The 27,454-nt window shown below is 52.7% G+C and overlaps 2 long non-coding RNA genes across 2 annotated transcripts; one reads left to right on the top strand and one right to left on the bottom strand.

Moving 5' to 3' along the window:
- The first annotated feature begins 485 nt into the window (after positions 1-485).
- LOC133056165 (uncharacterized) lies at positions 486-2,956 on the top strand. The gene is made up of 3 exons (XR_009692747.1): positions 486-980; positions 1,076-1,221; positions 2,357-2,956. It is a non-coding gene; the product is annotated as an uncharacterized LOC133056165 (long non-coding RNA).
- Positions 2,957-14,475: 11,519 nt separating this feature from the next.
- Positions 14,476-20,454, bottom strand: LOC133056164 (uncharacterized). Its single transcript, XR_009692746.1, has 3 exons — positions 20,435-20,454; positions 19,599-19,712; positions 14,476-14,620 (listed from the first exon to the last, which is right to left on the bottom strand). It is a non-coding gene; the product is annotated as an uncharacterized LOC133056164 (long non-coding RNA).
- Between the last annotated feature and the right edge of the window lie 7,000 nt (positions 20,455-27,454).

Here is a 27,454-nt window from a genome sequence, read left to right as displayed (position 1 = left end):
CCTTCCCTGGGAAGAGGAAGGGAAACACTTGCCAGACTTCCAGTTCCTCTGTCTCCATTTACTATTGAGCCCAGAGAGGGTAAGCCACTTGCCCCAAGACACACAGCAAGGCAGTGGCAGAAGATTCTCGGGGTTCTGCATTCTAGCCTTTGGTCTTCTCCACCAGACTTGAAGCAACCTAATTGCTTCATGTCCCAGGAACATGATGAGCCCTCAGAAAATATTAAAGGCCCCCTCCTCCCTCCTGAGGCCTCCTGAGAGCTTCTCACACACTTCCTGCTGTCTTCACGCTGCGGTCAAAGGCTCATCTCTCTCCTCCACCTGCAGGAAGACAAGCTGCTGTGCTGGAGGAGACATTAAACCCAGCCGGGGATGGGGGGCAGGGCGAGGGGGACAGGGCGCTGGGAGAGCTAACAATCTTGATGAGCAGCTGTGAAACCAGCGGCCACCTCCACCCTCAGCACGGAAGTCAGGCTGCACCCTGCACAGAGCCTGGGGTCCTCAGCCAAGCACCTGGGGTGTTGGGCAAGTCTGCTTCTCCCAGGCTCAAGCGGGGCCCCCGGGAGCTCTGACATGGCCTTCACCGCCGCAGAGCCCTTGGGCGTCCCAGGGACAAGCTCCTCTCCAACCAGCAGGCAGCCTCTCAGCAGTCTGAGAGCCTGCAGAGCCTGAGATGACTGTCATGCACAGATTAAAAATAACAGCGTGGATCCCTTCCCACTGCCGCACCCCAGGACCTTCTGTGGTTCCGAGCCCTGCAGGGCAAGCTCAGGAATTCACGGCCACAGATCTGAGATGGGGAGACAGGTGGATCAGAAGCACCTTGGGCACTTGGTCCAATTCCCTCGCTTCTCTCCTCGGACCCATGAGAAGACAGCAGGCTCGTGGACCAGAAGCTGTTTCAGGAATGGACTTAAATTCGATCCCTGCCACAGCCCCGTGGGGGAGGCCAGAGCGGGTGTGCCCATCCCATCTGTCAGGTGAGGTGAAGCCGTGGCTGCTGGCCTGGCAGCCTGTCCTGCGCACCCCAGGGGCTGAGGCAGTGTCTGTTCTCTCCTCACTCTCCTGCCTGCAGGACAAGGTCGGCCATCTAAGCTCCTGGACGGGGTGCTGGAAGCGCACAGAGAGAGCATTAGAGAAACAGGTGGAGTCCTGTTTTACTGACCGACGGAATTGGTTAAAGCGACGCTCAGGTGGTAAAGAACCCACTTGCCAATGCAGGTAAACATAAGAGATGTGGGCTAGATCCTTGGGTCTGGAAGATCCCCTGGAGGAGGAAACGGCAACCCACTCCAGTATTCTTGCCTGGAGACTGCTATGGACAGAGGAGCCTGGCAGGCTACAGTCCATGGGGTCGCAAACAGTCGGACACGACTGGAGTGACAGCATGCACACAGGTTTGCATGGAATCAGGGCTGCCTTCCTGGAAGAGGAGGACTGCAAGCCGGGTTTGGAAGGATATAGGCTCCATCGCTGACCTGACTCCCGGCGTTAGAGTGGGTGTGCTCTGCTGCCTGCCTGCTTGCTCAGTCGGGGGGCCTCCTGTCGGTGCTGTTCCACGGCCTCCAAGAGTGGCTGTCGCCTCCGAGGGGTCCTACACAAACCGAGCTGGGTTGTGTTCGGGGTATATCTGAGCATCGAGGGAGAAAGATGAAACGGCAGTCTTTTCCACTGACTCGCTGTTACTTTCCCGTTGTGAGCTTCTCGTGGCCCTGGGGAAGCATTGAGGCTCCAGGAGCAGCCTCTTGCCTACAGCAATGGGGCGTGGGAGGAAACCAGGGGTGTCCTGGGAGTGGGCACCCCCTCCCTCCCTTGCCAGCAGCATGGATTCCCCCATAATCTCTGGGTTCCAGATCAATGGCTTGGGAGAGGATAAGCTGTCCACAGCACCACCAGCCTCTACACACACACACACACACACACACACACTTAAATACACACACACACACACACACACACACACATACAGAAAGAGTCCTGGCAGGAGGGCCAGCCAACACAATGCCTTGGATGAGGAGAAAGAAATGGGCAGACGCCCTGTCCGGGAGTTATATCTGCCAGGAGCCCCCGTAAGAACAGCATACTAAGTCCTTGTGGCTGGGTGGACCTCACTGAAGTGTGGGGAAAAAAGGGACCCAATGAGGGCCAGAGCAGGCAGCCAGCTGCCGGGCCTGGAGCCCACAGAACTCACCACAGGCTGCAGGCCCCCAAATAGACCAAGAAGCTCTGGAGGCTGGGCCCCAGCTGCCAGGGAAGCCGGTCCGGCGAGGAGGGCCCTGGGGAGGCCTGGGCCTCCCAGCCCGTAGCACCTTCCTCTGGGTTGTTTAGCCTCTCAAAGCTGTTTCCTATTTAACAGGGAAGGGGAACGCTGTTCAGACTTGAAGCCAACGGGCCCACTTGGGAAATCTCCTACCCCATCAGCTTGGAAATTTCCTGCCCACAGGCCTATAGATGGAGGAGGGCGTCACCACCCCCGAAAGGCTTTTCTGAGAAAGAGCCAGGGACAGCCAGCTGTCTGCACGACGAGAATGGACACCGTCTCCCGGATCATGCAAATCCAGTCTGTCTCCATCACTTGTCCTTGGGCCGAGCGCAGAGGCCACCGGCCCACTGGGCCCCCTCTCAGAAATTCTGCACCGCTGTGAGTCCAGCCCTGACAACAAAGCCCACTGCCTTTCTTTTTTCCTTTAAACTGGAATATAATTGCTTTACAATGTTGTGTTAGTCTCTGCTGTAAAACAACGTGAGTCAGCCATACGGACACACATATCCCCTCCTTCTAGAGCCTCCCTCCCACCCGCTCATCACAGGGCACCGAGCTGAGCTCCCTGGGCTACACAGCAGCTTCCTGCTTGCTATTTATTTTACACATGGTAGTGCATATATGGGCCTTCCCTGGTGGCTCAGATGGTAAAGAATCTGCCTGCAATGCCGGAGATCTGGGATCAATCCCTGGATCGGGAAGATTCCCCATGGACAGAGGAGCCTGGCGGGCTACAGTCCCTGGGGTCGCAAAGAGTCGGACACGACTGAGCGACTAACGCTTTCTTTAGTGTATGTGTCAATGCTACTCTCTCAGTTTGTCCCACCCTCTCCTTCCCCCATTGCATCCACAAGTCCATCCTCTCCGTCTGCACCTCTATTCCTGTCCTACAAAGAGGTTCATCAGTACCATTTTTCTAGATTCCATATGTAAACCTTTATATGTACTGCCTTTCTTTTAAAACCAATAGTAGGGACTTTCCTGGCAGTCCAGTGGTTAAAACTATACTTCCCTTGCAGGGGGTACAGATTCCCTCCTGGTCACGGAACTAAGATCCCACATGCCAGGTGATGCAGTTAAAAAAAAAAATAACAGTCATGGATAAACATCATATTTAATTTTCGGTCCATCCAAACAATGGAGTATTATTCAGAGATTAAAAAGAATAACCTATTAAGTCATCAAAATACATGGAAGAAACAAATTCGTGTTGCTAAGTGAAAGAAGCCAGTCTGTAAAGGCTACAGGCTGTCTGATTCCAAATATATGATATTCTGGGAAAAGCAACACTATGCAGACAGTAGGGCTTCCCAGGTGGCGCTAGTGATAAAGAACCCACCTGCCAAAGCAGGAGACGTAAGAGATGTGAGTTCGATCCCTGGGTCGGCAAGATCTTCTGGAGAAGGGCATGGCGACCCACTCCAGTATTCTTGCTGGAGAATCCCATGGACAGAGAAGCCTGATGGCCTACAGTCCATGGGGTCACAAAGAGTCAGACACGACTGAAGTGACTTAGCACGCATGCGTGGAGACAGTAGAAAGGTCAGTGGTTGCCAGGGGTAAGCAGGGAAGAAGGGATGAATAGGCAGAGCTTGGATGATTTTTAGAACAGTAAAACTATTCTGTTTGATACTGTACGGGTGGGTACTTTTGTCAAGCAAATGTCATACGTGTCAAAACCTGTAGAAAGTATGATAGCTGGTGAACCTTAATGTAAACACTGGACTCTGGTTAATAATGATGTTCTAATATTGGTTCATTTGTAATGAGCTAATTAGTACCACGCTAGTGTAAGATGCCAATAAGAAGGGAAACTGTGCATGTGTCTGTGTGGGTCTCTGTGTGTGTCTGTGTGTCTGTCTGTGAGTATCTGTGTCTATGTGTCTGTGCGTGTGTCTCTGTGTGTATGCGTGTCTGTGTGTGTGTGTCTGTCTGTGTGTCTCTATGTGTGCGTGTGTGTCTGTGTGTGTCTATGTGTGTGTGTCTCTATGTTTGTATGTGTGTGTGTGTGCCAGGAGGGGGAGGTCCATGAGAAGTCTTTGTCCTTTCAGCTCAATTTTTCTGTAAACCTAAACCTGCTATAAAAGAAAGTCTCTTGATTAAATAATAATAACAAATTATACACAGCACCGGTTTTGTTAGTTTCTATATGCAACGTTCCGACATCTGGAACCTCGCTGACCCTGGAAGGACTGCCCCCTCCCAGGGCTGACCAATTCCTGGAGATAACTCCCAGGGAGCCCATCTTGCATGGACAGACCGACCACCCCAGAGCCCACACCCCCTCCGTTGGGCTCTTACGACGGGGCCACCATTCAGCTGCTTTCACCTCCCCCAGGGCCAGCTGCCTGCCCCCTCGCGGCAGCACCTCTGCCCAGGGCCCTCTGCAATTATTCAAAGCAGCCCACCCTGACCCTGCTCACCCGGCCTCACCCACTCCTTTCCACAGAAACCGCAAGACGAGGTCTCGTCCACATCGTTCCTTTCCCGGCCTTATGACTGACCTTGCTGATTCCCCAGGTGACCCTACACAGTTGGAGGGCCCCTTCCTCTTGGGAACTATGAGTAACAACCTCTCTTTTAAGTGGTAGTCGACTCCTGATCTGTTGGGCTCGCCATCCTGGAATAACAAGAAAAACTACATTTAAAAAATTGGGGGTGGGGGTTGTTGGGAGGGAGGGGATGTATATATGCACACGTGCCAAGTCACTTTGGTCGTGTTGGACTCTTTACGACCCTATGCGCTGCAGCCCACCAGGCTCCCCTGTGCACGGGATTCTCCAGGCAAGAATACTGGAGTGGGTTGCCGCGACCTCCTCCATGGGATCTCCCTGACCCAAGAATCGAACCTGCATCTCTTAGGTCTCCTGCATTGGCTGGTGTGTTGTTTATCACTAGTGCCACCTGGGAAGCCATATATATATATGTGTGTGTGTGTGTGTGTATATATATAGTTATGACTGGTTCGTGTTGTTGTACAGCAGAAACCAACACAACATTAAAGTAATTGTCCTCCAATTAAAAAAAGAATAGCACCTCAGTTTGAAGTAAAAAGGCAAAAAGAGAAAATAAAAATTTTTTGGCCTATGGGATCTTAGTTCCCTAAAGTGGGATCGAACTCATGCCCCCCTGCGTTGGAAGCAAGGAGTCTTAACCACTGGACCACCAGGGAAGTCCTAAGAAAGCCTGCATTTTAAAGCAGTGCCAACCCAGGGACCTGCACGCTGTGAGGCACTGGACGAGGCATCCACCGAGACTCCAGTTTTTTGGGCAGCGCGGAAAGACCCTAAACAGAAGGGGGGTTCACCTGCAGGGTAACAACAAGACCCGTGTTCTCTGGAACTCCTGGGAGGTGGGAGCAGGGATGGAGGCCCCCACCCGCCCCGTCACTTCCCAGGGGAGTAAACGGAGGCCCAGATTGGGGAGCGTTTGCCCAAGGTCTCCACGCTCGCTGGTGGCCCAGCCTGCACTCAGGTTTGTGTGGGAAGCCACAGAAGCCGAGCGAGGCTGTGAGTCCCCGTGGCCGCCACAACCCTTGGTGGGTGAGGGTCGGTCCTTTCTGCCGCACTGCTGCCGGGTTCTGGTCGAGCTCCTGGAGGCTCTGCCCACCAAACAGAAGGCAGGTCCCAGGCATCCCACCGCCCACTTCCCCCTCCCCAGGGTCCTGGCCTCTCCTGGCCTCGGCACCTCCCAGAGCCCCAGCCCTCGAGTTTGGGAGTCCCCAAGGCTCGCAGGTGGGGTCTTAGTGCTGACACGTGGAGACCCCTCTGTACCCACAGCCATCCTCTTCCTCCTCACCCCGGGCAAGCAGCAAAGCCAAGATACGCTCTCAGCTGGGCAGCATGAGAAGGAGGCTGACTCCTGGGGGCTTCTGGTAGCTGTGTGCAGCCCCAGAAATGAAAACCTCCAGAGCCCAGGTGAGACAGAAAAGGGGACCCGGCTGCAATGCAATTACATCAGCTAATGGGATGCAGTGGACTTCCCTGCTGGCTCAGTGGTATAGAATCTGCCTGCAATGCAGGGGACGCAGGTTCGATCCCTGGGTTAGGAAGATCCCCTGGAGATGGAAAGGGCAACCAACTCCAGTAATAACGGGGTAATCCCACAGACAGAGGAGCCTGGTGGGCTACAGTCCATGGGGTTGCAAAGAGTCGGACACGACTGAGCCACTGAACAGCAGCAATGGGATATATTAGGTGGTGACCTGAACCCCGGTGAGCCTGTGGAGGGGCAGTCTGGTTCCAGGTTATGTGTGTACGCATGTGTGCATCTGTGTGTGTGCATCTGTGTGTATGTGTGCATGTGTTTCTAGAGGTGGGTGGGGCTCTCCTGAAGGATATTCTTAAGCAGATCTGGTGAAGTTACCAAGAAGTTCTCAGACCAGCAGCAGGAAAAGTAAACAAATAACCACTTACATAAACAGCAAGACTGGGCAGGAACAATTTTTGGAGAGGAAAATTGTTGGGGAAAGGTTGGCAAGCGATGGGAAGTAATAAATCCCACGTCAGTCTGAAGATCCCTGCTCTCAAAGAGGCTTTGGGCCGATGAATAACAATAAGGCTCTGATGCGCCAGGACGGGAGGGACACCATCTCATGTGCCACTTCCATAGGACAACATGGGTGGCGCTGGACTCAGGACGGGGCTTTCCTCCTCCCTGTGGCTGCAGGCCCAGGTCCCCAGCTGTGCCCTTTAACTCAGCCCAAACCACAGGGAGCTGGGAGAGCTCGGTGTCCATGGGGAGGGGAGCTGGGGTCCAGCTCACTGGCACGGTGACACCAGAGGAGTGAGCTTTGTCTGGAAGCCAGTGTCATAGCAGAAGGGAGGGAGGGAGCTGAGGTAATGACAGATGAAGAGGGTCCTTCTTCACGCAAGGGTCATACAGCCATCGGCAGCTGACTCGAGCCTCCAGACCCTGCGTTCCGTGCCCCTCCATACCTCCCCTATAGTGGTAGTTTAGTCGCTAAGTCATGTCCGACTCTTGCGACCCCATGGGCAGTAGTCTGCCAGGCTCCTCTGTCCATGGGATTCTCCAGGCAAGCATACTGGAGTGGGTTGCCATTTCCTTCTCTAGAGATACCTCCCCTGAGGGCTTCCCAACTTGGGGGGGAACGGTTCTGTCTTCTCAAGCTCAGGATGATGAGTCTGCTTTGCAGATACTGCGGAATCTAGTGGAATAAGCACTCAGCAGAGTGAGGCAGCGTGAAGTGACATGTGCATACATGCCAAGTTGCTTCAGTAGTGTCTGACTCTTTGAGACCCTATGGACTGTAGGCCGCAAGGCTCCTCTGTCCGTGGGATTCTCCAGGCAAGAATATTGGAGTGAGTAGCCATTCCCTCCTCCAGGGGATCTTCCTGACCCAGGGATTGAAACTGCATCTCATATCTCCTGCATTGGCAGGCGGGTTCTTTATCACTAGCACCAACTGGGAACACCCACGTGGCACCTAAAATACAGATTCCCAGGCTGGGCCCAGGCAAGGCTACCGGTCATCAGGTTTGGAAACCACAAGAGAAGTGAAGTGGGTATTTGATTCAGGCCCATGAGGCCAAGATGATTCCTGATTCAGCCTGCTTTAGCCTTGACCTGCCACATGAACTTGGGCAATCCCAATCTCCGGCTCCATCTCAGGTTTTCTCCTCCGCACAGTGGGAATCAGCTTTGGCTCTGCCAGCCCATCAGGTGAGAAAATGAGATGTAAACTTTTATAAGCCATCCAGCACTGAAGAAATACAAGATACTGCTATTATGATGTCACTTCCTAAGGGTTGTGCTGAGCACAGAGCCACTCCCACGCCAGCCTCGGGCCAGCCCTGCCCCTCTGCCAGCCCTGGGTTCCCAGCCTCCTCCACAGCTGGAGTCCTCCCAGCTTCTCTTGCATTTATCCCAGCCTCAGGGCCCTCCCTGCAGGAATCAGTAGATTGGTAACCTCAGTCGCTGACTTGCATTGTATGTATCAGCATGTCTCATTCTCCCAGCAGCCCCATTTTTCAGATGAGGAAACTGAGGCTTAGAGAAGATAAGAAATTGTCCAAAGTCAGTGCAAACAAGTGGTGAGGGGGGACCTCAGCCTCGGGTCTGTCTCGGGGCTTCTATGCCAGGTTCCATGAGCATTTACCCTCCACCTTCAGGAATTCTGCCACGTCTATACCCTACCCAGACTGTTATCTACAGCAGTGCATGTAAGTGGATTCTGTACGGTTTATTGATTCATTTGACACATTTTTATTGAGGATCTAAGATGTGCCAGGGACCATGTAGGGACTAGAGACAGACGGTGAACAAAATGGACAAAAATAACTTTCCGTGTGGGATCTACCTTCTAATATGGTCCTCTGTTTACCTAACAGATTTTTTTTCTGCCTCACTGAGCAACTTGTGGGATCTTAGTTCCCCCACTAGGGATTGAACCCATGCCATAGCAGTGAAAACGGGAAGTTCTAACCATTGGACTGCCAGGGAATTCCTACTCAATGATTTTAGTCACCTTTCAGAGTAATAAAAGAAAAGTTGATGTTGCTACCACAGGTCAAAACTCAGTATTGTATTTTCTGATCCCATAAGGATGAAAACCGTTAAAAATCAAGGTCACCATAGTCTAGCTGAGTGTTCTTCTTTGCTGGAGGTTTGGATCTTAATGCCTGCTCTCGTTTGATGAAAAAGGGAGATTTCCATTCTTTAGAAATGCAAATGTAGAATTACTTTACAACCCAGGAATCCCACCCTTAGGTATATACCCCAAAAGAATTTTGAAAAGAAATGTTCAAATAAATTGTGTATGTGTACTTGCTCAGTCATGTCCGACTCTTTGCAACCTCACGGACTGTAGCCCGCCAGGCTCCTCTGTCCATGGGATTTCCCAGGCAAGAATACTGGAGTGGGTGGCCATTTCCTCCTCCAGGGGATCTTCCTGACCCAGGGAGCCTGCATCTCCTGCGTCTCCTGCATTGGCAGGCAGATTCTTTACCACTGAGCCACCTGGGAAGCTCAGATAAATACTTGTACACAAATGTTCACAGTAACACCGCTCACAAGAGCTGAAAGGTGGAAACAGCTCACTGTCCAGCAGTGGGTGATGGATAAACAAAACACAGTCCACCCATACAATGGAATATTCTCAGTCATAAAAAGGAATGAAGCTCTGACACAAGCTACAACAGAGATGGACCTTGAAACATCGTGCTAGGTGAAAGAAACCCCACACAAAAAGTCACGTATGGTATAGTTGCATTTCCATGAAATATCCAGAATATATAACTCCACAGAGACAGAGAGCAAATGAGTGTTTGCCAGGAATGAAAGGTGGGGATGGGGGAAGGGAGGGGGAAGGGAAACGTAAAGTGATTGCTTGTTGGGCACAGGCTCCTTTTAGGGTGATGAAATGTCTCTGAATCAGACAGAGGTGATCATTGCACAGCACTGGGAACGCAACAAATGCCACGGAAGTATACTCTTCAAAACGGTTCATGGTTAATTTTAGGTTATGCGCGTTTTCCCCTCATCTTTTTCAAAGGGAGATTTCCAAGTGTTAGCAAGGCTGTAGAGGTGTCTCTTTGCCAAATGAGATTTTCTCATTTGGCATTTCTCATTTCTCATTCTCAAATAAAAAGGAGAGGAAGAGAAGAGAATTACATGTTGCCTACTAATCATCACGGTACTTTCATCAACGGTATCTTGTTGGGTCCTCACGATGACCTTGGGCTGTAGACAGGAAGGTGATAGAGTCTGTATCAGTCAGCTCAGGTGGCCATATTAAAGTGTCACAGGGACTTCCCTGGTGGTCCAGTGGCTAAGACTCCACACCCCCAATGCAGGGGGCCTGGGTTCAATCCCTGGTCAGGGAACTAGAGCCCACAGGACACAACTAAGATCAAAGACCCCACATGCCACAACTAAGACCTGGCACAGCCAGATAAATAGCTTTTAATTGCATCAAAAAGAATAAAATACATAGGAAAGAATTTTTAAATTAAAAAAAAATTTTTTAATGAAGTATCACAGCCTGGAGGGGAGGAGTCTATGGGGAGAATGGATACATGTGTGTGTATGGCTTAGTCCTTTTGCTGCTCACCTGAAACTTTTACAACATTGTTGATAGGCTATATCCCAATACAGAATAAAAAGTTGCAAAAGAAAAAAAAAAAGGTATCACAAAAATGGAAGCTTAAGCAACACAGATTTACTCTCTCACTGTCCTGGAGGCTGGAAGTTCAAGATGCTGGCCAGATTGGTCTCCCCCAAGGCCTCTCTCCCTGGCGTGGGGGTGGCCGTCTCTCCCTAGGTCATCACACAGCCTTTGGTCTGTGAGTATCTGAGTCCCTGCTGTCTCTTTCTGAGTCCAAATTTCCTCTTCCCATAAGGAAACCAATCAGATGGGACTAGAGCCAACCCAAAAGGCCTCGTTTAAATTAACCATCTCTTATACGGCCCTGTCTCAAAATACAGTCACATTCTGAGGTGCTGGGGGTTAGGACTTGAGCATACATATAAATCTGGGAACACGCAATTTGGCAGTGTCCCAGTATTTATGGGACGAAGCAGGCAGGGAGAAACTAGTGCAAGTCACAGAGGGGAAGGGAGCAGGGCAGCCCAAGAACCTACGCAGTCTGATCCTCCATTGAAATATTTTCCTCTATGTCGACTGCATCTAGCAGTGTGGATGGCTGCAGACATGGCTAGGGTCCCAGGAACCGTCAAAGTCATCCATTCACACAGCATCTTGTTTCCGCAATCAGGTCCCTCTCCGTTATAAATTCTTCTCCATCCAACAACCAGGCAGAACTTCATGGCGGACCTGATCTACCGTCTGGGTGGTAAGTGTGTGATTAGCTAATTAAATCTAATGAATTATGTGTCCACAAACCTGGTGGAAAAATTCCCCATGCCGAAGATGCACGCCCTGAACCCAGCATTTGTACCAGGAGAGATTGATGGCTACAGCGAGCGCTCGGAATTCAGAGCTGAGTCTTTGTTTAATATGCATCTTTCTTCTCCAGGCATCAAAGAGATTAATTTGTTAGAGTAAACAGACTTCAAAACAGGATTTGGTCTCTGAGAGTCTGTACCTGATTTGGCATTCCTGGCTCAGACTGCCCCAAGCCTTCATCATTTTGCAAGCTGGATGGAAGAGAATGGGGGGAGGGGGAACGAGGGAGGGGGGAGGGAAAAAGGATGCCCAGGGAAGTGCCATGCGTGCTGGTTCTGCTCCTGCAACTGAAGCCCAGAAACAAAGGGCCTCCAATAACGCAGAGACCAGCCCCCCAGCTTACTCCTCCCCATACCCACCACCTCGCAGGAGCCCTGTCTCCACACGTTGTCAATATGTCCAAGGCTGTGCCTATGTCATTCCAGCCTGTTTTAAAGGACATCCCTGAAAAGATGTTCCCCTGGAGAAGCACATTTTCCCAGGACCAGCTGGTTGGCTGCCCCTAAGCCCTGCTCAAACCAGAAACCAGGGACCCCTTCAAGTTCTCCGTACCCCTTGACCCCGGAAGCCAATCCCTAAGCCTTCAGAGACCACCCCCTCTGAAACCCCTCACTCACGTAATAACATAAGGCCCCTGCTCACGGCCGTCACCCTGCCAGGCTCTTGGCTCCGCTGAAGGTCACACCTGCCATGTCGCCCTCTCCCCGACTCCATTCAGGGCAGCTCCTTTGGCCTTGAGTCTTTCTTTTTAAGGTTATACTCCATTTAGAATTATTATAAAATATTGACTTAGCATTGAGTCTTAAATACTCCCCTCCACCATCAACACTGATTTCCTCCCCCATCCAACTCCTCTCCGCCTGCAAAACCCCACCACCCACCTCCACCCCCGTCGAGCCTCCCCATCAGCTTAAGGGCTCCAGGAAGACAGTGTCTTTCTCACTCTGCATGCCCTCCTGCACCAAGAACAGTTGAATAAATGCTCGAGGAACTAGTTAATTTAAAGACTTGGCTGCTTAAAGTTGAGCCAGTCTAAGAGTGGTGGGAGTTTCCAGCACATCTTCAGAGACCCAGAAGGCTCCGCATCTCCTGGGCTCAGTAACCATCTCTCCACCTCCTACCCCCACAGCAGGGCATCACTTTGGGATGAATGGCTGCCACCGGGTCATGTGACCTGGTGGGTCTGGAAGACCTCAGTGAGAAAAGAGGCTCATTCCCTGCCTGGGCTGTCATCCCCTGCATCCCTTGATGTAAACACTGCTGAGTGATTCTGTGTTGCCAACCGACTCTCTGAAGGGCGTCTCCTCCACCAGCGTCCTGTTTGCCTGCAATCCCCAAGGGGTAAAAGGCCTTTTGGGAAATGAGTCTAGCTCTTCCTTGTTCAAACACATCTTTCAATAATTAGAGGGATGGGGAAGAGTCACAGACCCTTTAAGAAGCAGGTTAGGGCAGACATTTTTTAGAGAACCAGATTGTAAAAGGAAAGTTGCTTTAATAAGCCAGGGCTAAGCTAGGGGAGAGGAGGAGGGGCAAAGGGTGCTGACTGGAGCCAGCTGGGAAGCCGTCAGTGCTGGGGCCAGGGGACCGAGACCCTCATCTTTTTCCCAGCACGGGCGCTAAGACCTAAAAGGCAGATGGAGCTTTCCTTTGGAAAGTGGTGATGGATACTCGGCTGCAGAAAGAGACTGTGGGCCTCATTTATGATCACCAGGAATTAAAGAAACACCACTTCTGTATCCAGCTGTTCCACCCCCAGTCTACACATCCAAGATGGACAGAACAGGCCGGCAACACCCCAAAGCGTGGGGAGCCATCGTCCAGGCTCACCACGCCCCGAGGTGTGTTTGAAGCCCCACCACGCACGGGATCCTGTACCTCCGTCTTCTTCGAGAACTTTCCATGTCGCTCAATTTCCGTCCCCCCGCCCCCCAGTAGAGTGTGAGCTCCTGGAGGTGGGGGTGCCCGTCCCTTGCTCACCACCCAATCCTTCTTGCTCAGCTATGTGTCAGGTGGGCACCGACACAGCTTTGTTGAATAAACGAGTGAATGGTTTTTCCACATCTAGGAGAAGCACGGGGGAAATAGCAGCGGTGATATCTCAAGGGATTGGAGCCACCATGAGGTATAAAATAAGGAGCAGTGACAACAAGACCCCATCCTCTGCCTACTATGGGGGGCCTTGGCACCTCCTCTTGCCAGCTCGGAAGCCAGGATGACACGCAGAGAGCTCTGGAACGCCGTGGATGACCGGGAAACGAAGAGACCTCCCCTCTCCCCCTGGCTTGCTTATCAGACTCCCGCCCAAGGGATGGGGGCAGTAGCAGGGTCGGGGGGTTACAGGCTGCTTATTCCGAAACAGCTGAGTTTGCAAAGGGAAGATTCAGGATTTGGGGAGATTTGTGCTAATCCTTATGCAGGGACCCTTTAAGAAAAGAGCAGAAGAGTATCATCCTTGCACAGGGTTTTTATTAAACCCTATGACAGGCGAACTCTTTGCTGGATTCCTCCCAGGGCTTCATGATGGTCCCAGAAAAATCCCACCCACACCTGCAAGAGAGAGGCCAACCTGGACCCATTTTTCTCCTGCTGCCCCACCCTCACGTTCTCTGAGCCAGCCAGGGAACCACACTGTGCTGCCCTGGAGAAGTAACTTAACTTCTCTGTGCCTGGAGTTCCCAGGCTTCAAACAGATACAATGTCAGTGCCTACTTAGCAGTCCTTTTGGAGGCTTCAGGAGAGTTAACCCAAGGAAAGAATTTCATCCAGGTCCTGGCACATGGTGAGGACAGGAGGAGGTGTTCATCTAAATTGCTGTTTCTTCAGCCCTCCACCCCTCCCGGGTCAAACCCAAAGTCACACCATCTGTAGCTTAACAGTGGAATTGCAGCATTAAAGGCCTGCCTGGTGATGGGGAAGGATTGTGACTATGTTTTTTTTAAAGGGATTTTATCTTTTGGAAGGGCTTCCCTGGTGACTCAGCAGTAAAGAATCCACTTCCCAAGGCAGGAAACACAGGAAACGCAGGTTTGATCCCTGGGTTGGGAAGATCACCTGGAGGAGGGCATGGCAACCCACTCCAGTGTCCTTGCCTGGAGAATCTCCATGGATAGAGGAGCCTGATGGGCTACAGTTCGTGGGGTCAGCAAAGAGTTGGACACGACTGAAGTGACTGAGCACGCATGCACATCTTTTGGAGAGAAACACATTTTTAAAAGTCTTTAATTATTCATGTTGTAGTCTGCAAATTTTGCTCCCAATTGAGTGTGATTTTTGCTTCTATCTTGTAAGTAGACATTCTTTAATAAGATAAGTAAGTGAGTGAAGCCAACAGGTAAATGTCGTAAGTGACTCATTCATATGTGATTGTTCAGACATCCCAAGAAGCCCCTGACCTGTGCTTCATGAGGCTGTCTTCACCAAAGCCTGCATTTCTATGAAAAAAACAGAATAGATAAGTCAAGAATAGATAGCCCAGAATAGGTAACTCCACTTGTAAAGCAGAGTTCCTAGAGAGATCCAACCAGCCTCCAAAACTCTCCTAGCCCCACTGGGGGAGAGGCACCTGCCTCCCTGTCCTTCCCCATCACCCCAAGTCCAGCCACTCCTTTCCTCTCTGACCCCTGGCCTTAGCAACAGAGCGGTGTTCCGTCCAGGCCCACTGTCTGGGAATAGGTAGAAGGGAGGGGACACACAATGTTATGGGGAGACCCAGCTGAGCCACACTGATTGAGGATGTCCCTGTCCTGATGTTGCTGGGCCCCATCCTGGACCCCGAGGAGCCCAGCCCACCCTCAGAGGCTTGGGTCACTCTGTCTCTCTAGAATCAGAGGACTGGGCCCCCAGCACCAGACATGTGCCATCTAGTGCTGGGTCAGAGTCAGACAAATCTAGCAGGATCCTAGAACCTCCTCTGTGACATCGTGGGCCCATTTTTAACTCCCCTGAGCTAGTTTCCTCTTAAGAAAGATGAAAAGAATTCCCTTGCGGTCCAGTGATTCCTTGGCATTTGCACTGCAGGGGGCACAGGTTCGATCCCTGGTGGGGGAAACAAAGATCTCACATGCTACACAGCCAAACAAAACAACAACAACAAAATCCTAAGCAAGTCAAGAATAAATTTGTTAAAAAAGAAAAATGGAGATGATAGCCAAGCATCCCTCAGGACAAAATGGACCGAAGAGCCGCCCCACCAGAGTCAGCCCTCAGCAATCACCAGCTGTCTCTCTCCCTGCACTTTCTGCTGCCCCTCGGCTCCTGGGAACACAGGGGAGCTGCTGAGGGGTCCAGGCCCTATCCCTGGTCAGGCCAGACTGCAGCCCACCCACCAGTTTTCTGACCACATAGCAGTTCCCTACTTGACCCCTAGCTCCTGGGTTCCACAAGCTTCCCCGGCCCCTGGCCCCCACTTGTTTGTGCTGAGGGAGCCCAGACTACAGAAGCATCCAGGCTGACTGCAGCCTGGCCACCCTGACCACACGATCGTGCTAATTCTGCCAGAAAGACCAGCCTGTGGTTGGGCAGAGCGGCCATTAAGGCTTCCAGGAAATTCCTTTGAGCAAGCAGAAGCTATTTGCCATTCCTGAGCCTCTCCAGCCTGTTTGAATGCGGTTTTCCAATTAAGCTGGGGCCGCTCCCAGGTCTCTGTTTAAAAAAAAAAAAAATCTATCTGCTTTTCCTTTAAGGAAACAAAAATCCTCGAGACACGGACACCCTTTCCTTTTACTTTTTTATTTAATGACTTGTGGAGTTTTTTTTTTTTTTCTGATTACCAAGCAGCGCCTGTTCCGTCATCCAGGAACATTGTGGGGGCCCTGGTTGGGGTCAGAAATTTCAGGGAAGAGCGGGGATAAAGTGCCAGTCCTCAAGTTGGGGATCAGGCAAGGAAAGATGAATCTGGGGGAAAGGATGACAAGCTCCTCTCTGGATGGGATGGTGGGGACGCACTTTGGAATTCTTAATTCTGCCTCTGGGCAGGAAAGTTTGGGAGAGAGTTGGAGACCCAGGGCCGGTTTGCAGGTGTGGGCTGGAGGTTCGAGATCCAAATGAAGCATCAGTACCCTGGGGCTGGATGAGACTTCCAGGACAATGTGGAGGATGCAGAGAGAAAAGGGTCAAGAATGAAAAAAAGAAGAGGGTCCCTGGGGAAGAGAAATCATTGGAGAATCCTGAAGGAAATGGAGAGGAGGGGGAGGACCCACAGAGAGCAACGCCTCAGTGGTCAGGGGAGGGGGTGGGATAGTCCAGTCACCTGGCCAGAGACGTCCACTTAGATGAGGCCTCAACGGTCCACTGGACTTGGTACTTAAAGGATGGTCAGATCTCCCATAGCTGCTGTGTCAGTTCTGGAGCTAGTCTTTAATATCGGCAGCTTCCACTTCCTCTTTCTTGAAATGACCTCTCTCCTGAGACACTCCTTGGCAGAACTAGGCCACTAAGCCATGAGAAGCCCAGCCTGGGACACCCACAGCCTTGCCATCAGCAGCTCTGGCTCAGCAACCAGCCCATAGTCAGCACCAAATGCTGGTCATGTGCATGAGACACCTAGGGGGCTCCAATCTGGTCACATTTGTACGTGATCACAACCCCAGCTGCGAGGACGCCCCAGCGGAGCCCAGTCAGCTCACAGGTTCAGATTAAAAAATATCTATATATATACCATCGGAGACAGTGCCAGAGCATGTCTAATGGCTTGGTGGGGATGGACCTCTGACCAAGAGAGATAAAACGTGAACAGTTGTACATGTGTATATGCACATGGCTGTGTGCAGGGAGGAGAGACACTGTTCAGAAACTCGTGAATTAAGGAAACTGAATATAGAAAGAGGAGAGGATTGGATCTGCTAACCGTCGATGGACAGTGTTGATGGACACTACTTAAAACATTCCTTCCTCACCAGGCCTCAGGCCACGAGCCCCTACGAGAGCCTGCCCACAGCCTCAGCCAGTGGACCAGCCAGAGATGCTGACCCACGTGGTCCAACAGCCCTGGAGACAGAGCCTTGGAGTGGAGACAGTTCCCGTCCCAGCCTCACCACTGAAACCTTTAGGTCTCAGCTTCCCACCCTGTAAAGTGGGGCCAATGCCCCTTGACCTGCCAGCTTTTCAGGGCCATTGCTGGAAAAAGATAAAATGAAGGATTAGAAACTCTCAGGGCAAAAGCCAGCGTAAGACATGATGCTGATGGTGTTGATGACGGTGGTTCAAAGAAAGGAGGAGATTGAGGTCCACCCAGGAGTTCATGGCCTGCTTCAGTTTACGCAACACATTTACATGAAAGAAGCTCAGGAAGATCAAGGTTGCCCACAATGCTTTGAATCTCGCCACCTGCCAGGAGAAAGTCCCCAATGTGACTCCGATTATCTATCAAGGGCCTGCCCAGCCCTTGGCCCCTGTGGTGGAATCTGAGAACTCTCCCTGCCACCAACAACAGCACTTGCCAGAGAAGCTGGGAACCTCTCTACGTATCTAATACTGTTTTCTGCCTCCAACATCTGTAGCTGCCTCCTGGGGAGGAGGTGTGAGCATGGGGGGGATGAGGTTGAAAATATCATTAGGTTTTTTTAAAAATCATTAGCACCTTTACTCTCCTGACCTGCAAGCAGCTTCCTGAGCTGAGCCTGAGGAGCCAGGAGGGAGAGGAGGAGGGCAGGTGAGACACATAAAGGGGGAGATGATCAAACATCACAGGACACATTAGGGAGACGGTCCACGCGGCAGCCGACAGCAGCAGCTCACGGGGCTCCCAAGTGGTTTCCATGGCACCCGTGCCTTCCCAGTCCTCACCCCACAAGCTCTTCTTCAGCTCACCTTGCGTCAGCGAGCCAGAGGAAAAATGGAGTAAGTGTGACAAATATGCTGATCTCGAGAAAGTCATGAGTGCACATGTGTGAGAGAGAGAGAGAGTCTAGGAGACAGAGAAGGAGAGAGAGGGAGAGGGGAGAGAGGCAGAGTCAGGGTTTCCCTCCAGGATAAGTGACTGAGTCCCTGCCTGGGGCTCTGAAGGCATTTCTGGAGCCTGAGCCCCATGAAAATAATTTAGAAAAACCCATGGACGCGGACGCTCCCCCCCATCCCCCACTGTGGTAGAACAGTGGATAGGAATCCACCTGCCAATGCAGGGGACTCGGCTTCGATCCCCGGTCCAGGAAGATTTCATACACCACAGGGCAGCTAAGTTGGTATACCGCACCAGCTGAGCCAGCGCTCCCGACCCATGCTCCGAAACAAAAGAAGCCACCGCAGTGAGAAGCCCGTGAGCAGCCCCTACTCGCCACAATAGAGAAAGCCCAAGTGCAGCAATGAAGATTCAGTGCAAGCCAAACAAACAAACAAAATTCTTCCATGGGCTCAGATACGACAGGGTCTGCAGGGGAAGGGAATCTGAGGCCCTTGCTGGGGATGCTCACGTAGGAATGCAGAACCCTGATGCTTTCTCAGTATCAGAATCCCTCGGAGAAGAAGGTGTGGAAGCCACACCCCCACCCCACCCGAGAAGAGTCTCAACTCCGTCCACTGATTTCTTTCATTCTTTCAATGATTGCTGGGTGCCCACATGGGCCAAGCACGGGACTGGGCTGCGGGCAGAGTGCCATCCAGACGCATCGCCCATCACCTCTCCTGCCCATCCGGGACTCGCCCGCAGGCAGGTCTGAGGTTGAATCTGGCCCCTTCACGTGTCTGCATTTTTCGGCTCTTCACTCAAACCTCCGGGTGGTGGTGGGAAGTGGGAAGGTTGTCCAGGCGTTTTCCTCTCCCCTCTTCCTTCTTCTGTCTGCCTTTCCTGTCTTCTTTTTAAACATGCTCTTTAACAGTAAGAAATTCAGCATGGAAAGGAGAGAAAGTGAGCCTCCGCGAGGCTGGGTCAGATGTGCAATTTGCTAATCTGCCAGAGGTCCGGCCTCACTGGCCCTCACAGCTGGGAGCTGAGACTTGCTTCTCCCCTCCTGAGAGCAGGGGCAGGAGGTGGGTCATCGCAGGCAGCCAGCCTCATGGCAACAGGTGAAGTCAGGACCACAGGGGCCCAGAGTCAAGTCTGCTGCTGGGTCCCTGCTGGCATTGGCTGCAGCCATGCTGGGCCCTGGAGAGTCAGTCTCCATGGGTGTCTTCGTTCCCCACTCCGGGCAAGAGTCTGATATCCAGAGATGTCGGAAGATGTGGGGTAGGGGGTTAGACTCAGGGCATGGCATCCCAGCAAGATAGGCTCCCAAATGGATCATTCCAGGGACACAGGTGACCACTTGCCCTTTCCTTTCTACCTGGCGCCTGGCTGTGTGCTCCAATGCCCTCTGGATGAGCCAGGCAGGCACTGGCCATGGGCACCCCCCAGAAATGAACATCCTGCCACCCTGTGTCACCCACGTGAGAGCAGCAGGACCCATGTCTATGAAGGAGCACCTGGAGAAGACTCACCGTGGGCCCTCATTCTTGGGGTCCTGGGGAGGGGCGTGCTGGCTCCCTGCCATGCAAGACAGAGGTCTGGACCAAAGCGCCCACAGGGTGAGGTGACTTCTGGACCTTATTTCCCTGGAAGCAACATAGGGCGTGTCACAGGTAAGACATGAGGCCTGAGGCTCGAGAGAGTCTGGATGGCCCTGTGGTTAGAGCAGGGGCTGGAGAACCAGCCTGCCAGGGTTCATATCAAATCAAATGAGCTTCCCACTTATTAGCAGTGTGATCAAGACCCCGACCCCCATTTCTTGCCTATAAACTGGGGGCAGCAATGGCATTCTCTCCCTGAATCACCCAGCCAGGCCCTGAATGGGTCCTCCTCTCCCGGCCAGGCTGGTACCCCTCCTCCATCACCATGGGCCGGACAGGAGTATGGAGATGGGAAGCCCAACCTTCCGGGGGGGGCCTGTCCACTCCACTCCAGGTACCCCCCTACCATGACAGAGGCAGAGCTGGGCTGAAGAACCAAAGTGAGTACAGGACAGGGGTCACCCCACACCACACAACTCAAGGGGGCCCCAGTACCAGAGGGCCCTGGCCCGGGCTGAGGACAGCCCTGGAGGAGGCAAGTCAAGACTCACCTGAGAGCCATTTGCCCCCGAAGGCTGTGTGAAGACCCAAGGACAAGCCCAGGAAGGCGGAGGTGGAGGCTGGGCACCAGAGAGCCTGGGACCCACTTTGCCAGCCAAGCCCAGCCTGGGGGAGCACAGGGCTTTGCGACCTAGTTTTGTCCTTGACACCGAACAGGGTCTGGGAGACACAGCTTCACACCCTCCCTCCCCTGGGCCTTCTCACACCTGCCTCTCAGGCGACTCCCTGACTGCGGGCACCCTGAGCAAGAGTGTGGTTTCCTCAGCCTCTTCTCCGTGGAGACTTCCGCTCAGCAGCAGCAAGACGCTGCTAAAGAGGCAGCAGCCTGTCCTTAGGAGGCCTCCCTGCGCTGGGGAGACAGACAGACAAACAGACAGGCAGGCAGACAGATGGGCGACAAGGCCAGGCCTATTCCAATGGAGGGGAAGCACGTGGGGACTCCCAGGGAGAGAAGGGCGATTAGGGAGATGACGGATGCAAAGGTATATACAAGAGAAAGGGTGTGCATGTTGGGGGGGGTGTGTGCACTCATGCATGCTAAGTCACTCCAGTCTTGTCCGACTCTGTGTGACCCTATGGACCATAGCCCACCAGAGTCCTCTGTTCGTGGGATTCTCCAGGCAAGAATACTGGAGTGGGTTGCCATTTCCTCCTCTGGGGGAATCTTCCCAACCCAGGGATCAAACCCACATCTCTTATGTCTCCTGCATCGGCAGGTGGGTTCTTTACTGCTAGCGTCACCTGGGAAGACCAGGCAGGTGTGTATATGCATGCCAAAGCCTATGTGTGCAAATGTGCATGCATGCATGTGTGTGTTTCACGCACGTGTGCATCCAAATGCAGGTATGTTCAAGTGTACCTGTGAGTGTGCATATGCAAATGCTCATGTGTGTGAGCACGTGTGTGTGCCTGTGCAAGGGTCCTGGGGTGAAAGGGAAAGAGGGAGAGCAGAACAGAAAGACACCCGCTGGGAAAGCCAGCACTGCCCGCCGACCCTCGGGAAGCCCAGGAGGGAGGAGCAGCTGTCCTCTCCACCCTCCCCACCCTCCCCATCCTGTCCACGCTCCCCACCCTCTGCGTCTTCCCCGTCCTCTCCATCTTCTCATTCTTCTCCACCTTCTCCATCTTTGCTGCGTTCCCCACTGACTCCCCATCTCAGAACCTGAGTTGGCACACAGGAGATCACACAGAGGTCACTGATGCCTCCCAGTCCAGAATACCATCCCCACACCATCTCCTAACTCTGCTCCTCCCCCTGCCTTCACCAGCCAGCCCCTCCCCCCTAACCTGGACCAGGACAAGCCCCCCATCCCTGTCTGTGCTGTCCTCCCTGGCCCACCGGTTCCAGGCTCTAGATACTTGGGACCTTGCAGATCCCAGTCTGTTTCTGTCCCTCTCTCCCCTTCTCCCTCTCTTCCTCCCACCTGAGCCCCCTTCCTTCCACACAGCTCTCCTGCCCCCCTTCTTCACAGCTGATCCCTTCATCCTTCAGGAAATCAAGCACATATTCCTCTCTCCTGGATTCCTTCCCTGCCCCCAAGCCTGGGTTAGAGGCGCACCCACATCAATCATGGTGGATTGGAATTACCTGACTACCTGTCCCCGCTACCCCAACCTATTGTCTGCTAAGAGCACCACTGGGTCCCATAGCTGGTTGTGTGCCCACTGCCTGGCACATGTAGATGTCCATGGAAAATATGTGGAATGAATATATGGAACCAATGATCGGACTGAGATGAGACTGGGAGCATCTTCTGGATGGCCAGTGGGAGAGCTACCAATCTGGCACCCACATCTCCAGCCCTCCAGCTCCTCTCCCCCGCCAGCCCCCACCATCGCAGCCCAGCTCCCACTCCAAGGCAGCCTCAGGCTGGCGGCCCTGCCATCTCCTGGTGCAGATTCATCAGCTGTTGCCATGGAGACCGGCCAGCAATCACCGCGGTGCCCTCCTGCTTCTCAGAGCGGGCAGAGCCAAGGGGACAGCCAGCTGTGCACACAGAGAGCCCGCCCCACAAGGGCGGCACCTGGACTCAGACCAGCCTGGGGGGGCCCCGCCCCCACCCCCGCCCGGGCCCCGCCCACCCCCACGCTCCTTCCCACGACTGTGACTTCTGCTCACCTCCTGAGACACACAGGTTTCGAGAGATGAGATGAACCACACAGGGCAAGGACTGTCACTGTGTTGTTTTGTGTGGCGAGCTCTGCGTTGGCTTTCTGGGGGCTGTTTCCAGCATTGCTGTCTTTGACGTTTGTGTCCAGTCCCCCTCAACGCTGATGGGGCTGGAGGAAGGAAATGGTCCACGGCAGCAGGAAAAGATTTCAGGTGACATTTGAAGGTAAAGAGGAAACCTACAAAGTTGCTTATACAGGCACCAAGCTGGAGACTACGTGTAAACAGCAAACCCATTAGGGGCGTGGCCTTTGCTCACAAAGGACTTACAGTGGCATCACACTCACCTACAGCCTCCCGGTCTCCATGGAGTGGGGGGACAGTCACTCGACTCCTTACTGCTTTAAGTGGTGCTTATTTCTGCTGAATGACCCTGTCCCCAGTGGGTACCTGGGGGCAAGAATGTGCTGAGATGCAGCAATCAGACCCGAGCACCAAGGAAGACAGCTCTCCACAGCCCACCCGGATCCTGGCCTGGAGCTGTGCGCCTGCATCTCAGGCAGGCCTGGGCCCTGATATAAAACCTACCCATTTGCTTCTCTCCCAAATGGGGACTCAGCCCAGCTGTTGAGCTTTTGTCCCTACGGGGAGGGGGGAAAAAAACAAACTTGACTGTGTTCTCCATAGTCAGACAGGAAGTGCTCCCTTTAGTTAAATGAGAAATGGATGGATGAATGGATAGATGGATGGAAGTGGGGGAGGAAGGTAGCAAATAAAGGTGTCTTTCTTGGAGCAAAGACTTAAGGGCCCTGGGGAGGCCCTGAGAGCCAGAATCACTGGGCCACGGGCCTCCAGAGTCCAGTTTGCTTTGGGAGTAGTGGTGAAGAAGGAGGGAACCCCCAGCTCTGCTCCTCAGTCCCCCTTCCTGTCGATCTCTTCACATCCTCCAAGGCAGGACTAAACCCTTCAACATGAGGCATGAAGGCAAGAATCATAGCCAGCCTCCTGCCACACACCCATCACACCACCCAGAAATTCACTACGTGCCAAAACACACAGAATGATGTCCTCACCTCACTGCCAGGGCAAATGAGACACAATGAAATGAGGACTGTAGCTAAGGGATTGTCCTAGACGGGTCTCCCTATGAACAAACTTCAATGATGCCAAGAAATGCCTTAAAAGGCAGAGTATTTAAGAATTTCTTGTGTGCTTCATGGATCTAAAAAAGTACTGAACAGAAAGTTGAAGCAACTTTAGAGAAAAGGTGACTAAACATACGTTTTGGGGAGGATAATAGAGATAAAGCATGCCCTAAACTCTTAGGCGACCTGATGGTTTTCTGAGAGCTATATTTAAGCCCCAGTGAGGGATTAGCGACATCGGATCACCCCATTTCACAGAGCAGGACACTGGGGCGTGGGTGATAGAGACTTGCCAGTAACCCAGGGTGTGTGAGAAGCCACATGTGAGAAGTATGATTAGGTTATCCTTACAGAGCTCAACTTCCCTTGGGCTTCCCCTGTGGCTCAGCTATTAAAGAATGGCCTGCAAGGTGGGAGACCTGGGTTTGATCCCTGCATTGGGAAGATCCCCCGGAGAAGGGAAAAGCTACCCACTTCCAGGATTGTGGCCTGGAGAATTCCATGGACTAAGTCCATGGGGTCGCAAAGAGTCGGGCACAACTGAGCGACTTTCACTTTCACTTCACAGAGTTCAACATCTCCATCTTGTTCCATGACACCTTCCAGTCTAATGATGAGCACAACCTTGACAGCTTTTGGGAGATTGACAGACTGCATCTGCTGTTTGCCTAGAGCTCCTGAAAAGTAGACAGTCCTGGAAGTTTTCATCTTAATTCTTCCCAAGACTCTTGCAGACACTCACTGGCGTGATAAAAGCGCCAGTTCCTAATGCTCATCAGTGTTTGTTGAGTGAATGAATGACCTACAAAGTCATCAGCTGTAGCTATTGCTACTATAACACTGCATAAGAGACAACTCCTCAAATCTCAGTGGCTTACAATAAGCGTTGACTTCTTTTTCTTTTTCATGGACACAGGTGAGGAGGATCAAGTGTCTCCCTTTTGGGACTGACAGCTGCAGGCAGCCCATTCCGCTCCTGGCGAACGGCCCAGTCCTGCAACCTCATTCAAAGCCTCTGCCAGGGTCTTCCCTGGTGGTCCAGTGACCAAGACTCTGTGCTCCCAATGCAAGGCACCTAGGTTCAATCCCTGATCAGGGAACTAGATCCCCCATGCTGCAATAAAGATCCTGCGTGCCACAACTAAGACCCAGTGCAGCCAAATAAATAAACATTAAAAAAAAAAAAAGCCTCTGCCCGAATCACAAACATCCATGTGACCACACCCAGCATCAATGGTGGGGGTGAATCCTGCCCCCTCTTAATGTGGAGCACTGCAAGGCCCCACTCAAAAGACGAAAGTGTGAGATTCTATCCAGGGAGGGAAGGAAGAAGTGGAGCCAAGAACCCAACCTGCCACAGACAACAAAATGGAAACAGGGAAGAGAATCTGTCTTGTGCAGAATCATCTTGGCAGGACGTGTGCATAGTACAAAGCCTCAGAGCAACTGCTATCACGACAAGCGTTCCCACTGCTGGGCAACACAGTGACCACAAAGAGGGCCACCTGCAGAAGGGAAGAGGGTGCAGGGCAGAGGGACCCATCACAAGCTGCAGACAAGGCTCATTAACCTGGTTCTAACAAGCCCCCCGGAGAAGGCAATGGCACCCCACTCCAGTACTCTTGCCTGGAGAATCCCATGGATGGAGGAGACTGGTAGGCTGCAGTCCATGGGGTCGCACAGAGTCGGACATGACTGAAGCGACTTAGCAGCTGCAGCAGCAGCAACAAGCCCCCCAGGGGCAGCTGGGTCTACACAGCCTTTTCCGAGAAAGGAAATAGGGGGGCAAAATTAACCCATCAGGCCCTGTGTCAGTGTATCCCTGGACTTCGGGTACACGTGACTGGCATGCACACACATGCACACACACCCTCTCCCTGCCTCTCCCCTAAAGAGACTCATTTCAGAGGTATAAATGCATTGAGTCCACCTGTCTCCAGGCTGCTGTGAGTGTCAGATAAGAAAACACCCGGGACAGCGACCTCAGACCAGGACACACCCGGATCCCACTTCTGCTCCAGGGGACGGAAGGACACTCCTGCCAGCTCTGCTTGTTTTCAGAAGTTAGTCTGCTTCCTAGTTTCCTTTTCTTCCCCCCTTTCCCAAGCTCCACTCACCCAAGAGAATAACGTAAACACTTACGATGGCATTTTAATCGTCCCGGAGCCATTGATCATTATTATGAATCTGGGAGTAGCCCAGTTATTAATGTTTGACATTGTAATCACGCAGCACGCAATACGTCGTAAAACCGTAAACAGCCAACGAGGCTTTTCTTTTCCAAGCACTTTCTCGCTTGTTGTCTCAAAGGGGAGGAGTTAGTCTCCCAAGTAGGGTGATAGGATAACGGGATCAAGAAGGGTCAGGCCAGGACTTGCCTGGCTGCGCAGTGGTTAAGACTCCACTGCAGGGAGCGAGGGTTAGAGCCCTGGTCAGGGAACTAAGATCCCACATGCTGCAAGGTGTGGTCAAAAAACAAACAAACAAAAAAAGTCAGGCTGCTTGCCAACTGGGGAATGGGGCATGTGCCAGGAGGGATCAGAACTCGGCAGCCTTCTCGCCACTCCCGTCCTCATAGCCCACTGGCCGCCAGGCCATGGGGAGATGCAGGCTTCCTTTTCAGCAGCTCAGGACTCTCTCACCTCTCTTTCCTGCCCTGAGACTTCAGGTTCTCCCCTCACTCCCCAGACCATGTCTGGCCCTAGGGGTGCCACCCCGCCCCCCAGGCTCTGGCCCGACCCACCGTCTCTCCGACTCCTCCATGTCTCCTGCTTTTCCTTCTGCATGGCTGCCATCCAGCCTCCGTGCACAGATGTGTTCATGCCTCATCCCCCCAAACAGCTTGCTCTCCATGGAGGGCCCCTTCCTGCAAACACACAGATGCCCTCACTGCTGTGTCGGCTCAAGTTTCCCTAAGTCAGAGATAGCAGGCTCTCTGGGCAGTGACCCCAGGATGATGGAGTGGCGGGGGTTGGGGGGTGAAACAGGGAAGAAGGAGCAAGTATAAAGGGCGAGCTGGCTGCACCTGGACACCTGGGGACGCTCCTGCTGGGAGCCTCTTCCAAAGAATGAGGACAATGAGCCTGAGAAACGATCACTGGGAAGAACCAGCCACTGTGTAAAGCTACCCCACAAATGGTTTTTTGGTTTCCCTGTTCCACAGGATGGCCAGGATGAGGGTGCCCAACTGGCTGGCTGGCATCCCTTAGTGTTAGTTGCCTTCCTGGGGTCTCCCTTAGAATCTGGCTCAAGCTCTAAGCTCCAGGGCCTTGGACATGCAGGTCAGCCTGGGTCCACACCCACCACTGGATGATATAAGGAGATGCTAACACGTCACCCTGGAGACCAAATACCAATGCTAGACATGTGAGGTGCCCACAGAGCCCTGGGGGTTCAGTCCAACGTCCTCTCCCCAAGGTGTCCCATTGCTCTGTAGTCCTCGTGGGCTTAAATGGACAATCCCATGGTCCCCAGGAGGGTTGGAAATTTCAGATCAGTCATCTCACCAAGGCTCACCATCTCATCAGCCACACTGCTGCCAGCAGGACCCAGTCGACTCGACTTTATCCTACAGTGTTGGGCGCAGGGGTCAAACATGGGAGAGGGCAGGACAGCGTGTGATGCTCGCAGAACTCAGTGTCAGCATGGATTGTGTTATTGTGGGCCAAACTGCATTCCCCCCAAAAGGTCACGGTCAAGTTCTAACCACAAGTACCTGTGAACGGGAACTTCTTTGGGAGTAGGGTCTTTTCAGATATCATCAGTTCAGATGAGATCACACTGATGAGTGTGGCCTTGAATTCAATGACTTCTTACCCTTATAAGGAGAAGTAAAGCGAAATTTGGACCCAGACACACACAGGAGAGAAGGCCAAGGGACGACAGAGGCGGAGATTGGATTGATGTGTCTACAAACCAGGGACCGCCCAGGAAGCTGGGAGAGAGGCCTGGGGCAGTTCCTCCCTTAGAAC

Source organism: Dama dama, chromosome 5 (assembly GCF_033118175.1).
Source record: "Dama dama isolate Ldn47 chromosome 5, ASM3311817v1, whole genome shotgun sequence".
Lineage (NCBI taxonomy): Eukaryota > Metazoa > Chordata > Mammalia > Artiodactyla > Cervidae > Dama > Dama dama.
Note: the sequence above shows the minus strand (reverse complement) of the source record. Positions and strands in the feature narration are given on the sequence as shown.